We start from the raw sequence: 14,336 nt of genomic DNA, 5'->3' as shown, positions 1-14,336 counted from the left end.
GGAGGGGGGAGAGAGAAACATAGATGTGAGAGAGAAACATTGATCTGTTGCCTCCTATACACACCCTGACTAGGGACTGAACCCACCACCTTGGTATATGCTGTGATCAGGAATCAAACCAGCAACCCTTCAATACATGAGACAATGCTCAACCAACTGAGCCACACTGGCCAGGGCAAAGGCACACACTATTCTATATGGCAAAGCCCCCATTAGAAGTCTGACCTTGAACTCAGGTTCAGCTAATTTTGCATCATACCACAGTGCCTGAGCAGTGTCATTCACTAACTTTCACGTAGTTAATAAAGTTAATGAGCTTTATGGCTTATTATTCCTTCCAAAATCATAATTTTACTTGATTCTTAAAGTATTTTGGAAGCAGAAAAAGTTTTGTCCTCACTTTAAGGACCAGAAAATAATCTCAGACAGTAAGATGATCCAGGACTTGAACTTCACAGCTCCAAAATGTTATTCATTAATTAGTTTATTCATTAATTCAACACATACTTACTGAGCATCTTTTATATAGCAGGAACTTCTCTGGACAATGTGAAAACTATGACAAACTCCCTACCTTTATAGAACTCAGAGTCTAATGGAGGAGATGAATGATAAACAAATGAACCAATAAAAATAAAAGTTAATGTCAGGTAAAGACAAGTAGTGTCAGGAAAAATAAAGAAGAGAGTGACAGGGAGAGCGAGAAGGCTATTTAGATCAAGTAAAGAGCCAAAACCTTTCAAGGTGCGACATTAGAATAGAGACCTAAATGAAGTGAACAGAAAGCCTGAAGAACAATGTAAGGATTTTTAGGAAACTAAATGTCATGGTCAAAGGCACTGCAGCTTAATGTGCTGGAGAAACCAATAAGATGGCCAGGCAAGAGATGGCTTAGCCTGAATGCAAGCAGATGAGCGTGGAGTGGTAGGCAAAGAGCTGGAATAGGCAGGGCTTTGTCCAAGTGCGTCATGACTTATACAGAGATCTCACTGGGTTAGAAAAAACAACTCCAGCATGATGATTATAAGTGCTATGAATTTGTTTCTCTTTCTATCCTTGGTACAACTCTTCCAAGAATTTCCATTCTTACCAGCTCCTCTCATATCATTGTGGGCCAGCTGAGTCAATATTATGATGACTTCAATGAGATATGTAGCTAACTCATAAGCAAGCGGTCATGTACACTGTATTTTGACTTTGTGGCTACTGGTCATGAGCAAATAGTTTTCAAGAGCAGAATATGGGGACCTGAATTTTGGTAACCCTGAAGGTCTTCTAAGTTAAGTGAATAACGACGCTGAGTACAATATATGAAAATGAAGTTGTTTATCAATGCTGTAGGCACAGTGCTACACTTACACCATAAATGTATGTAGATTCATTGGAAACCCAGCTTTTCATGAGAAACTGATGTGACATAAACTTGATTATTGTGCCAACGTGTAGAAACCAGACAGGAACCTGAGAATCAGAATTATAAAATAGAGCCTTCAATTTATCTGTCGTTAAGTGAACCTATTATATACTATTATATATTTATTGCAAGTCTTGCAATCTCCCCAGTATGTGTACAGCAAATGTCACAGTAACAAAGGCCCTCTCTATCACCTAGCTCTGACTGGAACACATCTACTCATGAGTGAATTGGGCAAAGCCAAATAAGCCTTGCAGTGTCATTGCAATATTATTGGTGAGTGTCCAATCTTACCTTCTTAAGAAGCCAGCTATCATTTCAGCTGCATAACTAAGGAGCAGCCCAACATACAACTGCTCTGTCATATGAGTTGAAGGAGTTTTTTGTGTTTTTTTTTTTAAAAGAAAGATGCAACTGTGGGAATGAGAAGGAAAGTATTTCTCTAAACCAATTAACATATGATGAATGGCATGAAGATTGGTATCTTCATAGGCATATGGCTTCTTCTATATTATTTTTAAAGTATGCTCTAAATATGGTAAGTATGGATAATTTATAGTTTCAGGATGACTGACCACATAGCCCTTCATATTTTCCAAAGATTTCTTTGGAGGAACTCAAATCCCTAAATCTAAAGGTACCTCTACAGCTATAATTTACCTGTAAAGAACATAGGCAGTAACTGAATATTCTCAGTGAATCCTTCAGGGTTAGTGAGAGTGTTTCTGCAGGAGACAACCAGCCATCTGATGCCTTGGCTGGGGCTACTCGCCTTGTCCTTCAGCCCTTCCGACTGACTGACTCATCCCGATAATATCCGTGCACCTGACTAACTCTCCAACCACAGGCGACAGTGCTTCCTCAGGACCACGTGATCTCACTTGCCCTGCAGGTTTCTCTGCACCATCCCATGCAAGGACATCAGTATTTGTGATTACATGTGAAATACAAGAGGGAACCACTGGGTTAGTCCCCGTTCTCCCCTCTTCTCCACTCTCATTACACCGTGTCTTCAAAAATACCCACTAGCTATGTGATTGGGGTACACCACACTGGCAGTAGGTAAATATGCTTTTTAAAATAGCATTTTTTTCTTTACTTAGAAATCATGTGGATTCAAATTTGTGTCCAAACAAAATTAGAAACAAGCAGGGTGGGGCAAAAGATAGGTTTACAGTTCCCATGGAAAATAATACAATAATTAATAAGTAGGAATACAAGGATACATCTGTGTTTCCAGTATGTTCAACTGTAAACGTACTTTAATCCCACCTTGTATTTATTTTAAGGACTTCTGGGGTCAGTGGCAAATAACTAAAATGAAAGTTAGAGGTATTAGGTCTGGAGTTTTTGCATATTTTTACACTCAAAGTCTCATTTGTCTTCAAAGGATCCCTGACAGACAGGTGCAAGAGGCACTCTTCGTTCGTTCATTCATTCACTCGTTCACTCATTGATTCATATAATTTTCAATCCTCACCTGAGGACATGCTGATTGATTTTAGAGAGGAAAGGGGAGAGAGGGAGAGAAAAAGAGGGAGGGAGAGAAGAGACAGAAGAAAGAGGAGAGGAGAAGCATCCACACGAGAGAGAAACATGGATCTGTTGCTTTCCGTATGGCTCCCCACGGGGACTGAACCTGCAACCCTTTTGGTGCATGGGACAGTGCTCCAACCAAATTAGCCACTGGCCAGTGTACTTAGTGGTTAGAGCATCATCCTGTGCATGGAAGGGTCCCAGGTTCGATTCTAGATCAGGGCACATACCTAGGTTTCAGGTTTAATCCCCCATGGTGGCATGTATGGGAGGCAACTGATCCATGTTTCTCTCTCACATCAATGTTTCTCTCTCTTCATCTCTCTATAATCGATGAAAAACAAACAAACAAATAAACAAACATATCCCCGGGTGATGATTATTAAAAAAAGTGAGATAACTAAATTTGAGATGTTTCCCGACACCCTAAAATAAGGCAGGCACTTGCCTCTTGATTTAAAGCCCACTTCCTTCCTGCTACATTACTTTCAGTTAAGCTTATTTGGTGATCATTTATAAAGGTGACAAATAATAGGATATAAAAAAGAATTGCTTGATTATAAAATAGTGAAAATGGCCAAGGTTTATTGAGCACCTAGTACATACTCTGTAGTTTCCATGTGCTTTCCTCTGGAAAATGTGTGTGTGTGTGTGTGTGTGTGTGTGTGTGTGTGTATACATATATATATATGTGTATATATATATATATATATATATATATATATATTATATTAGAGAGGAAGGAAGAGGGAGAGAGAGAGAAACATCAATGATGACAGAGAATCATTGATCAGCTGCCTCCTGGGGATCAAGCCCGCAACCCAGTCATGTGCCCTTGACCAGAATTGAACCTGGGACCCTTCAGTCCACAGACCAACTGGCTAGGTCTGGACCTCATTTTTGGTGTCATCATTAACGTTGTTATGTATCCTGAGAGATTGTGACAACAAACTGACAAATATGTTAAATATAAGAATTGTATGTGGTTGTATTACTGAATTTGAAATATTAAAAGATTAAAAATAAAATCTAAAGAGCATTACATAACCCCTAGAATTTTTTTCTCTAAATATAGATGGAAGTTGTTTCAATAGCTCCACTTGGTACCCCTATTGAGTAACCAATTCACCAACTATCAAGATTTATATTTATTGTTAGAACCATAGTAAACTTTTTCTCACATAAATTTTATAGATTTAATTCAAATGGAGCCTGCAACCGGGCCATGTGCCCTTGACTGGAATCATACCAGCAACCTCCTGGTGCATAAAAGGATGCCCACCACATGAGCAACCCCGGCCAGGGCTTATAGACTAATATTCTTTAGGTATGCATATTCAAGAATAATTTTTTGATACTCTTGAAGATAGTCCTCTCAACTTTATATATAATTTCATTTACATTATATTTGATTGCTACAGATTCTTTGGTTTTACCAGCATGGCTTCTCTACTTGATCCAAATAATTGACTAATGCGGAATCAGCACCTAGAAAATTCCATCTTAATCCTGCATATAAATATAATACTCATCTGTAAATATAGGGTCACTGTAATATTAGCCATATTTCTATGGCACCTTTAATACCACTTAATCTGGTATCTTATGTGTGTTTTAAAATTGCTGAAGTTAAGGAAGAAATATGGTTTCTTCAATGATGGGTCAGAACAAAGTGTTAAAATAAAAAGTCAAAAATGTTACCTTTCTTCTGGGAATTATTATAATATCAGTCAGAGAAAACATGTTTGGACATTTCTAAACATAGAATAAAAACACCACTAATTCACTGGAGGGAACAGAAATCCCAACATACAGGTACCAAAACAAGAATCAACTACTTGGTGACTGAAGCCATGGAAGCAGTTGATAGGAAATATACACAATAGACCTTAACTTCTGCCACTCAGACATAGCAAATCATCCGCCTTTAATAACAGAACAGATTCCCACTGGATGTGTCCTCCCTTGTTAAAAAATGATGAAAGCTAATCATTTCTGCCCTCTGTGAACACACATGAGACAAAGCATTAGAAAAATACACACTCGAGGAGAAAAAAATCAAATGCCATACAACTCTCTCTCTCTCTCTCTCTCTCTCTCTCACACACACACACACACACACATGCATAAACTTCACAAGGTATTGCAACCTCATTCATTAATATTTTCAAGGGACCAAATAAGATCTGGAGAAGACTGGAGGTGCTGACTTTTCCACACAGGATATCAGTGACACCGCTGAATTAAAATCAGATTAGAGAAGCTGGTGTGAAGACAGGAAGTTGTAGGAAAGAATTTTAAAATAATGCCACAAGTACAAAAGAATCTGCATGAAAATACCAACATGATATATTGTCGAATACAGAAGTAATGGTGACTCATATCAAAGACTTACATGATTCACCTTTACTTCTGTTTCAGTAGCTGATTAATATTAATTAAACACAATCAAATTCCAAAAATGGGATCTATGAGGAAGTGTAGTCACATATCTATTTTAGCTCTCGCTGTACTGAAACCATTGAAGCAGTTTATCTGAATCCCAAATCTATAATCTTGCTGTCATACATCATTACCTCTTTGAATCTCTTGGTAGTTTTCGTGGCATGTCATGGAATCCAAAAGCGGAGTTGGAAAGCGAAAGCTTGCCTGATCACTCCAGAATCACCATTGTCAAAATGGATTCTTCTGAGCAAGATTACTAGAGCTCTTGCTTCTAAAATAGCCGTCCCACTAAGATCCCTCAAAAGCTTCATTTACAAGGAAGTGACTAATTTTATTAAAATGTTGATAAAACAGTAGTCACTGAGAGAAAGGCTGGTGAAAATTTTATGATCTGGTAGAAGTCTCTGCAGGCTGGTGATTATACTACCCTCGCTGACATAGATTATGTCAGCTTTGCAGATGGTGCTAAAAAAAAAATAACCCTATGTCTCTATGAGATCAAAACATCAAGACTGAATCTAACCCAGATGCTTGGCACGGTATAGACACAACCTATGTCATTTCTTCCATTTTCTATTGGAGGCAGCCGAGGAAGGGTGTGACAACACACAGTTGTTAAAGGAATAATATTTCTAGACAAGCTTGCATTGATGCTTTAGGTGTTTTTATTTTCTCTCTCCTCTGTTTAAATTCTTAAAATGCACCAGACCTCATGCGTTTCAGACAGACATACTCTGTTAGGAGTTGAAGGAAGATTTGCACATTTCCTTTCCGACATGTGGACAAGCAGACGCTCAATCCTGGGGCTTCAACTTCTCACTGGCTTTCTTTGTCTTCATTCACACATAAGACCTTGCCAATTTCCCACTGAAAATGCCACTGCAGATCCTGTAAAGGTTTTGGATAGAGACTCATGGCTTTCAATCTCCTTGACAGAAAGAAAACGTAGACAGTCTTACTTAAAAAAAAAAAAAAGACGGAAGGCAGGGTTCGTCATCACAGGTACAAGCCCCAGGAACACACTTAGGGATAATGGGTTAAGTGTGACTGAATCAGAAACATACCGATTTGGCAGTCATCTCATTCACAAAATGTTGGAGTGGTTGTAGGTGATGCCAAGTTAAACAGGATGATGGACTCAACACAATACATGTTTGCAACACTAATAGGTCGTCAGTTAGGGGCCACCCACTTCCAGGTGTCGGGAAGCAAGGGCAGCTGCCCCATTTCTGGAGAGTCAGAGGGTCTTCCTACTCATGTGGTCAGCTCTCCGAGGCTGTGGCAAAGTGAAAGCGGGCTTGCTTGTCCTTGGTGCTTCATGATCCATGAGGAAAAACAGCATTTTCCCCTGCACCAGAGACTGGAGAGCTGAAGTCTCCTCCACCCCCCTCTCTCTTGGCTTCTAATTTACTTAGGGTAAGCGAAGGGGTAGGTGAGTACGTCTACTTTGCAGGGTAATTAATGGTTGTGGCTATAAATGGCAGAATGTTGGGAGGAATAGTAATGAGGCAGCCAGACTTTTTAAAGCCATCTTACTTGTATGGTACTTTCATCCAGAACCCAGATATTTTATGGAACCTCTTTCTAAGCTCCTTTCTGGCCACAGCTGTGCATGGTGGGCTGCTTTCTGCCAAGACCAGGCATCTCCCAGTGTGATGTGATGACTTCTGACTCTTGGTGTCTTCACACTGAGGGTCCCCTGTTTTCAAATGTCAGGGCAGACCCAGTGCCCAGGCAGTAAGCAATGGCGTCATGGAGAGAGCATTTGAAGGCCCTCCAGTATTGCAGTTCAAAAAGATCTCATATGTAAAACCTGACCTTAAACATGTGATTTCAATTTGGAGTTAAAATGACGATGATCATTTTAAACAAACAATATATATATAATAATCGTTAATCCTAATTAGTTCATCCTAAGTTAGTAACTAATACTATAGTGAATACTATGATAATAGTTAATCCTAATTAGTTCATTCTAATGTAGTAACTAATACTATAGTGAATACTATGTGCCAGGCATGCTTCTAAGCACTGCACATATATTAACTTGTTTAATCTTACAGAAACCCATGCCTTGTTACAGGAGAGGAAACTGAGGCACAGAGAGGTTAGGTTACCCATCCTAGGTCACTCAGCAGGCAAGCAGCAAAGGCATGCTTCAAGCCCAGGCAATCTGGCTCCAGAGTATGTAGTACTTTCTGTTTATAATTTCTGGCTTAGTACTGAGCTGGATACAGATGCAGAAGAACTAGGAGGTATATGTATGAAACAGTAGGACCAATTTTTTAAACAAAAAAATTGTTTAAAAATTTATATTTAAACAGTCATTATATTTAAAATTATATTTAAAATTAGAACCATCTCCTTCCCATTAGTCACCTTTGGAAGAAATACCCTTAGAATAATGAAGTGTCACGATTTAAAACATGTGTCACTACCCTCATGCCCCCCCCCCCCCCCACTGTTGCCATCACAGCTGGTTTATAAATAACACGCAAAACTCAGCGCCCCCATTTTAGCGTCTCACTTTATTCCTCACTAGAAACTAACGCCCTTCTCAATCATAGAGCAATTTCTAAGTCCAGGCTCCAAATGACTCGTGGCCATTTCCAAAACCCAAATCCATCTTCAAAAGTCAAAGATTTGTCATCTTAGGGAATATTCCAGCAACCTGTTGGGCGGGCCACAGATTCTTAGGGCAGGTCCCTGGATAGTTTTGAGCCCTGGCAACCTGCTTGCAGTGCGAGGATTCTATAACACAGTGACTGTTTGGGAGGTGGGAGCTCTCACTTGGGTGTCAAACTTCATGTATCTTTACGAGACAAATCATTTCTTCAGCTTTATAGTCAAATATGATCTAAAGGTGTTTCACCAGAGACTTTGCACTGTCACTGGGGAGGAAATCTTAGATATAAGAAAGTAATCATGGAACAATAGATGGCAGGTTAACAGTCAAGGGCCAACACACATGACATAAACAAAAAGTACCATGGGATGTCATGATGATGAAAAAGAATGTAGGAAGCAACCAGTAAGTCAGGAAGGCTTCATGGAAAAGGTGGCCCTGGATTTTAGTGTTAAGTGAAGAGGAGGATTTGGACATTGTTTTAATCATTGTGCTAAGAACTAGTCACATGGTGAATGAATGATAAATATTTGTCTAACTCTTAATTCCGGACCTTCCCATGTTTGCTGAAACATTGAGACAGAGATGTTTAACTTCCATCTCTAACCAGTCTGAAAACTATGCTAAGCTTCTCCTCACTGCTGTAGGAAGAGCAGAATAAAAAGCCAAATAATCCCAAGAAAGGAAAACAAAGTTCTTAGAAGGTGATTAGGGAAACGTTTGTGTACTTGCTCTTTAGAATGTGAACCATACAAAGGAGAGACAGAACTTACAGGTGTTCTCTACAATCTGTGTTGTGCTTGAAAATATTTGGTAGAGTTGTTCCTCTAAAAGGTGCTAGGAAATGCCAAAGGCAACTCTGTAAACACCAAATACTAAAGAAGTTAAATATGCAAGGATGAGAAGGACTGCTTCCTTCTAGAGACAGACCTTAATTATTCAGGTCCGACAAGACACAAGTTAATTCATAGCAATAGTGGCATAATTCTGTTAACTATTAATTTCCAAGTTGACATCAATAACAAAATTTAGAGAAATCTTTTACAATGATCCAGTCATGGGCCAGTAGATTGAATACCAATGACCAAATTGGTCACTCGAAAGTGTAAACATCCTTGAGCTTAAGTTGGTCAAACAGCCTGAAGAATTAATTGACTGAGTTTTAAGGAACTTTAAATTTCTCCTTATTTCTTCAGACAAGACTTTTTGTATATAATCAGATTTGATAATAAAATATATTGGGACTATTATATCATAAAGTTTCTCTCTTGCTTTTTCTTCCTTCTTCCCATTCTTTTCTTCTTCTTTCCTTCTCTCTTTCTCCCCTTTTCTCTCCTTCCCTCCTCCCCTTCTTCCTCCCCCTTTCCCTCCTTTCCTCCCTGCCTTTCTTTCTCCTTCTCTCCCTTCCTTTCAGGACACCTCCAAGAAGGCACAAATGATAAAAGATCATTAATTAGGATATAGGATATAACTAATCCACTGGCACTAAAACAAGTTTCATCTTAATAGAATTTTACCGGTTGGACCAAGTTGAAAGCAATCTTAAGATTCATAAATAACCATTTAATCTGATGAGTTGCCATGAGGTGACCACAAAAAGGGTGGATGAAAGAACTGTTTAAAGAAACACTATGTCAGTATGGCATCCTTTTTGCTGCTGGCACACAGAGCACATGTACCAGCCCAAAATAAAACAGTCAAGTATAAAATGCTCCAAAATAAGGGGAATGTTAAGGAGTAAAACTCTGGTTATAATTGTAACCAAAAACTATTCATTAAATTCCTAGTCTGTAAGGGTTAATAATGAAGGGATAGGAAGACTGCAGAGCTGTCCTTCAAGTTTCTTGTAATACAACTGGATGAATAATGTATGAAGCCATCTTAACATGAGACTAGTTAATATACAACAGTTGAAATGCTAACTAGAATGAACAGTCCTCCCAGAATTGAAAAAAAACTAGGCAAGGATCACTCATTAAATGCCATCCTTGGGTAGGCACCACAAAGATGTAAGGCAGAAGAAGAAATTTATGTCAAGTGTTTATTAATCACCAATTTTGCTTTAGGGTACCAGGCATTATTAACATTGTCAACAACAGTGCACCCTGTTAGCCTTCTGGGAAAACAAAAGCTTCCTGTGGGTTTGGGGATAAATGCTTGGCTGTACTAGGTGTGTTCTTTCATCTCATCCTTTTCTGCCTTCTCTCCTCTTAAAAGCTACCAAAGGTCGATGGTTTCCCCTCTCTAGTTATTTCCTTTGGCATGGAAGTCAAGAGTGTGAAGTTGTAGTGTGGTGAAGGCCTGGGGAGGTGGGCGGGTGTGGGCTAGAAGGGGTCAATGGAGAAAAAAGGGGGACATCTGTAATATTTTCAACAATAAAGATAAATTTATAAAAAGAGTGTGAAGTTGTTTGAGCAGCTCAACCTGCTTCACACGGATGTGACTGTCTCCTGCTTTAACCCCTGGTGAGGCTTGTCTGCAATCATTTTGAACCACTGTCACTTCCCTGTCAAACACTGCTGTACTCTGAAGCTTGGGCTGAGAATCAGGGCAGTATCCAAGGGCAGCACTTGGAAAGCATGGATCCTGAACTTCAGCTGGGATGTGTGTACTCTGCAGATAGCTAACGCAGCTCCCCTTTCATAGAAACAGAATTGCAAGCCAGCATTAGAAACCTGTATGCTTAGGAGCTAGGTTAGTTCAACATGTCAATCTGGTATGGGGACTGTCACTAAGACCAGGACTGGGAGTATCAGAGAAGCCAAAATGCTGCGAGAGTCAGATGTAACACCTACTATCTCCCCACCTATAACTCCGGTAGCAATTGCTTAAGGAAATTGGAGTAGTTAGCAGAATGGAAACACTTGACGTTCAACTATTGAGAAAGAAATTGAGAATGTTAGAGTGGCTATTTTAGAGATTCTGATATTGCCACCCAAACAAAGAAATGTCTGGGAGAGTGCAGATCTCTGTGAGCTGCACACACAGATATTTGAAGTTGGTAATAAAAAGTCGGGATGATGGATGAAGTGAAGATATAATTCTTGCCCAGTGACTTCTGGCTAAAGACTTCACCAACACCCAACTTAAATTTTAATTACACTGAGCATGCATATCAATCCTAATTCACTAAACATTTATTTTTATTGATATTGATATTGATATTGATATTGAGAGAGAGAGAGAGAGAGAGAGAGAGAGACATCAATGAATTGCCTCCCAGACAACCTCTGACTGAGATGGAACCCGCAACTTTGAAATGTGTCCTGACTGGAAATGGAACCCGCTATCTCTTGGTGAACAAGATAGTGCTCCAACCAAGCGAGCCACATCAGCTAGGGCTCACTGAACGTTTGTCTGTGTCTATGGGATTAACAGTTAGTAAACGGACATTCATTTGTTACTTGTGAATTGGATTGATGGTAACCTTGCAGAGTCTAGTTATATGGTTTACTTTCTCCTCAATTGTTTTTTTGTTTGTTTGTTTGGGTTTTTTTGGTCACATAAAACCTTAAGTGAAAAACATCCTTTTAGGGTTCATCCAACCAACACTTGCTGTTTCTCTCTTAAAAAGAGCACTGACTGAGTTGACTAGACAAGCACACCCTTGACACATTGACCGTGCTTGGTTATTGATACTCTATAAATGCCAGTTTAGCAAGATAAACGAGCCAGAAATATACATGTTATGGGAGATCAGAGAAGATGCAAATGCTATAGACACTGAAAGAGCAGTTAATTTTAAATTGGATGACCAAGAAATCTTCCCGAAGAGAGTGATGGCATTTGACCTCAACCATGCAGGATAGGTAGCATCTGGACATGCAAAGATGGGAAAATACAATTCCAGGGTGGGTGTGCTATTGCAGAAACAGAGGTGCAGAGTTGGAGTTGTGGAGTAAGCAAGGTCAGGGAATGACAGGATAATGGGAAATGGAGTGGAAAAGATGTAAGCCTGAAAAGAAAGCTAAAGTATATAGATTTGAATATGTAGGCAATGAGGAGTCTGTGGAGGTTTCTAACCAGAAGAACAAAATCAAAATTATGATTCAATAAAATTGATCTGGAGACAAAGTATGCTGTGTCTTAAAGTAGGAAAATACATCATAACTTCTGGTAGCTCAAAATCAGGCTGATTTTCATACATGCATAATGTTGAAACATCACATTGCTTTTGCCATATTTTCCTATGTCCTAGTTAAAAATGAGTATATATGAGCAATGTGTGTGCGCATGCATGTCTTTGCTCAAAATAAATCATCATTCATCTGAATTCTGAACCATACATGTACAGGCACATGTCCATCCACACACACCTCTGCTGGGAAAAATGAAATGAAAACTAATATTTATTTAACAAAAGTATCTACCATATATTTTTTTAGAAGATGGAGACAAAGACGAATAAATTTAGAATCGGTCTGGAGAAAGGCAAACAAATGTCATAATATGTGAAGAAAGCAAGTATAGTCATGTTAACAAAGTAAAACACACACGTAGCCAGTAAACAATAAATACGTCTTTGGGAGCAGTACATCAAGGACCTTTTAGTAATTAGCTTTCCTAAATTTTAATTCCTCATCTGGAATTAACAGAAGAATAGTGTCTGAAAAGTCCCACCAGTGAAAACAGACCACGGGTAAATATTAGCAAGGTTGGGAAGATATATGTTTTCTCTTACTTTCATTTCTTCTTGGCTAATTTCACAGGTACACATGTTTACATTGTACTAATTATTTGCTGCAGGTTGATGCGTTGTTGCTTTTCTTACAGGAACACTGAGGAGCAAGTGAAAGGTGGAGCCGGATTGATGACTGTGAAAGGGTGAGTGGAGGTTCCATGATCTAAACGAGTGGTTCTCAACCTTCTGACCCTTTAAATACAGTTCCTCATGTTGTGACCCCCAACCATAAAATTATTTTCGTTGCTACTTCATAACTGTAATGTTGCTACTGTTATGAATCGGAATGTAAATATCTGATATGCAGGATGGTCTTAGGCGACCCCTGTGAAAGGGTCTTTCGACTGCCAAAGGGGTCGCGACCCACAGGTTGAGAACCGCTGATCTAAACGGAAGCTATTACAGGACGCATCACTGGAGTGAGTGTGTGTGTGATTCTGTAAGTATTGATAGAAACAGAGGTGGATGTAGTTAAAACGGCAAAACCTCTTATCACTAAAGTGTACTTTCAGCTTTAGGAAGCAAAGGACAAAAATTGCATGTAATTCTCATTTCTTGCTTTCTTTCCATGTTGTTCCTTTGTTGGAACATAAAGCTCGAGAGAAGGTATCTGAAGTCAGGGGAGAGGTAGGATTCACGGGCAGCAGAGGCAAGAGTGGGGCAATAGACCCTGGAAATGTAGGTACACCGAGACGGTAGAAAACCTGCTTTCACAAGAACCCTCCTCCAGGGGCTCGTATTGTGAAAAACTATGCCTAGAGTCACCCACAACAACAAAAGCTGGTGCAATCTGTGGAAGCAAAAAGATGGGGTAATTTGAGGCTATTTTGAAATTAGTTAATTAAGGATCCAGCAAAGTCATTCTGCTTCTAGTTACTAAATGAATAAAAGACAGCACTCCAACCCACCGTCATGCATGAGAGCCTCAAACATGTCTATCGGGAGGACCTTTACTCACCTCATTTTGTATTACCACCAACGCAATATTTACTTTCCCAGCTTTCTTTTATATTTGCTGGCTCGTGGGGTTTTTCTCAGCAAAAACAGTTTTGTTGTGCTTGCTTTTATTACAGAGCTATCTATCCAGGTCATGTCTTCAAAGATGAATAAGAATCTGTGAGTCAGTTAGGCTGTAGCACAATTTATATTGCCAAAGTACAAAAATTTGCAAATCATGGAAGAGAATCTCTGTTGAATTAGTGCCACTGAATAAATCACTAATGTGATGAGGCAGGAACTATATGGTCAGAATATACTTAGACTTGTCTAGTATTTTTTAAAACACCTGGGGAATAACCTAATTGCAACATTGTGCAAAATGATACTTTTTTTTGCTGGAATTTTATTTACTAACTTTGATTCCTTTAAACTGGCAGACATTGGATATTTTTAAACATCTTCTCTTGGGTTGTGGCTGATTCACAGCAATAGGTAATGTATAAGCACTCTGTATTGTTATAAAAATTTCTTATAAATAGTTAACTTATTACCCTTTTAATCTCACAATTTGTATCGCAAATATAAATACTGGACAAATTTAGCCAATAAGCATAAACATTCTAACTTAGCTTTCTTTTACCGTATACCACTTACTTTTTAGAATAAATTTTATTTTTCAATTGCAGCTTACATTC

The sequence above is a fragment of the Myotis yumanensis genome, unplaced genomic scaffold, assembly GCF_028538775.1.
Source record: "Myotis yumanensis isolate MYYU_CA2020_CCGP unplaced genomic scaffold, mMyoYum1.0.hap1 SCAF_15, whole genome shotgun sequence".
Lineage (NCBI taxonomy): Eukaryota > Metazoa > Chordata > Mammalia > Chiroptera > Vespertilionidae > Myotis > Myotis yumanensis.
This window is presented reverse-complemented; position numbering follows the sequence as displayed.